The 2,823-nt window shown below is 47.7% G+C and overlaps 1 non-coding gene across 1 annotated transcript; it reads right to left on the minus strand.

Moving 5' to 3' along the window:
• Window positions 1-587: 587 nt before the first annotated feature.
• On the minus strand, window positions 588-660 carry TRNAT-GGU (transfer RNA threonine (anticodon GGU)). Its single transcript has one exon. It is a non-coding gene; the product is annotated as a tRNA-Thr (tRNA).
• Between the last annotated feature and the right edge of the window lie 2,163 nt (window positions 661-2,823).

Raw genomic sequence — 2,823 nt, forward strand, 5'->3', positions numbered from 1 at the left:
GCTCCCGGGTGGGCTCGAACCACCAACCTATTGGCTAACAGCCGAACGCGCTAAACATTGAGCCACGGAAGCTCAGAAATTAAATCGTTGTCACGTATTGTGGAAAAGTTTTGACTTTTTACGCTACATCTGAGACCCCACAACACCTCTCCCGGGTGGGCTCGAACCACCAACCTTTCGATTAACAGCTGAACGCGCTAACCATTGCGCCCCGGAAGCCCAAAAATTAAATGGTCGTCAGGTATTGTGGAAAAACTTTGGCTTTCTACGTTACATTTGAGATCCCACAACACCGCTCCCGGGTGGGCTCGAACCACCAACCTATTGGATAACAGCCGAACGCGCTAACCATTGAGAAACGAAAGCTCAGAAATTAAATGGTTGTCACGTATTGTGGAAAAGTTTTGACTTTTTACGCTACATCAGAGACCCCACAACACCTCTCTCGGGTGGGCTCGAACCACCAACCTTTCGATTAAAAGCTGAACGCGCTAATTATTGCGCCACGGAAGCCCAAAAATTAAATGGTCGTCAGGTATTCTGGAAAAACTTTGGCTTTCTACGTTACATTCGTGATCCCACAACACCGCTCCCGGGTGGGCTTGAACCACCAACCTTTCGGTTACCAGCCGAACGCGCTAACCATTGCGCCACGGAAGCCCAAAAATTAAATGGTCGTCAGGTATTGTGGAAAAACTTTGGCTTTCTACGTTACATGTGAGATCCCACAACACCGCTCCCGGGTGGCCTCGAACCACCAACCTATTGGTTAACAGCCGAACGCGCTAACCATTGAGCCACGGAAGCCCAAAAATTAAATGGTCGTCAGGTATTGTGGAAAAACCTTGACTTTTTACGTAACATCTGAGACGTCACAACACCGCTCCCGGATGGGCTTGAACCAAAACCTTTCGGTTAACAGCCGAACGCGCTAACCATTGCGCCACGGAAGCCCAAAAATTAAATGGTCGTCAGGTATTGTGGAAAAACTTTGGCTTTCTACGTTACATTCGAGATCCCACAACACCGCTCCCGGGTATGCTTGAAGCGCCAACCTATTGGCTAACAGCCGAACGCGCTAACCATTGAGCCACGGAAGCTCAGAAATTAAATGGTTGTCAGGTATTGTGGAAAAACTTTGGCTTTCTACGTTTCATTTGAGACCCCACAACCACCAACCTTTCGATTAACAGCTGAACGCGCTAACCATTGAGCCACGGAAGCTCAGAAATTAAATGGTCGTCAGGTATTGTGGAAAAACTTTGGCTTTCTACGTTACATTTGAGATCCCACAACACCGCTCCCGGGTGGGCTCGAACCACCAACCTATGGGTCAACAGCAGAACGCGCTAACCATTGCGCCACGGAAGCCCAAAAATTAAATGCTCGTCAGGTTTTGCGTAAAAACCTAGACTTTTTACGTCACATCTGAGACCTCACAACACCGCTCCCGGATGAGCTCGAACCACCAACCTATTGGTTAACAGCCGAACGCGCTAACCATTGAGCCACGGAAGCTCAGAAATTAAATGATTGTCACGTATTGTGGATAAGTTTTGACTTTTTACGCTACATATGAGACCCCACAACACCTCTCCCGGGTGGGCTCGAACCTTCAACCTTTCGATTAACAGCTGAACGCGCTAATCATTGCGCCACGGAAGCCCAAAAATTAAATGGTCGTCAGGTATTGTGGAAAAACCTTGACTTTTTACGTCACATCTGAGACCTCACAACACCGCTCCCGGATGGGCTCGAACTACCAAACTATTGGTTAACAGCCGAACGCGCTAACCATTGAGCCACGGATGCTCAGAAATTAAATGGTCGTCAGGTATTGTGGAAAAACTTTGGCTTTCTACGTTACATTTGAGATCCCACAACACCGCTCCCGGGTGGGCTCGAAACACCAACCTTTCGATTAACAGCTGAACGCGCTAATTATTGCGCCACGGAAGCCCAAAAATTAAATGTTCGTCAGGTATTGTGGAAAAACTCTGACATTTTACGTTACATTCGAGACGTCACAACACCGCTCCCGGGTGTGCTCGAACCACCAACCTTTCTGTTAACAGCCAAACGCGCTAACCATTGCGCCAAGGAAGCCCAAATATTAAATATTCGTCAGGTATTGTGGAAAAACTCTGACATTTTACGTCACATCTGAGAACTCACAACACCGCTCCCGGGTGGGCCCGAACCACCAACCTATTGGTTAACAGCCGAACACGCTAAACATTGAGCCACGGAAGCTCAGAAATTAAATCGTTGTCACGTATTGTGGAAAAGTTTTGACTTTTTACGCTACATCTGAGACCCCACAACACCTCTCCCGGGTGGGCTCGAACCACCAACCTTTCGATTAACAGAAGAACGCGCTAACCATTGCGCCTCGGAAGCTCAAAAATTAAATGGTCGTCAGGTATTGTGGAAAAACCTTGACATTTTACGTCACATCTGAGACCTCACAACACCGTTTTTCACAATACCTGACGAACATTTAATTTTTGGGCTTCCGTGGCGCAATGATTAGCGCGTTCAGCTGTTAATCGAAAGGTTGAAGGTTCGAGCCCACCCGGGAGAGGTGTTGTGGGGTCTCATATGTAGCGTAAAAAGTCAAAACTTATCCACAATACGTGACAATCATTTAATTTCTGAGCTTCCGTGGCTCAATGGTTAGCGCGTTCGGCTGCTAACCAATAGGTTGGTGGTTCGAGCTCATCCGGGAGCGGTGTTGTGAGGTCTCAGATGTGACGTAGAAAGCCAAAGTTTTTCCACAATACCTGACGACCATTTAATTTTTGGGCTTCCGTGGCCCAATGG

The sequence above is a fragment of the Phalangium opilio genome, unplaced genomic scaffold (assembly GCF_054372755.1).
Source record: "Phalangium opilio isolate 3A_F unplaced genomic scaffold, DU_Popi_V2 ptg000087l_1, whole genome shotgun sequence".
In the NCBI taxonomy this organism is placed as follows: Eukaryota; Metazoa; Arthropoda; class Arachnida; order Opiliones; family Phalangiidae; genus Phalangium; species Phalangium opilio.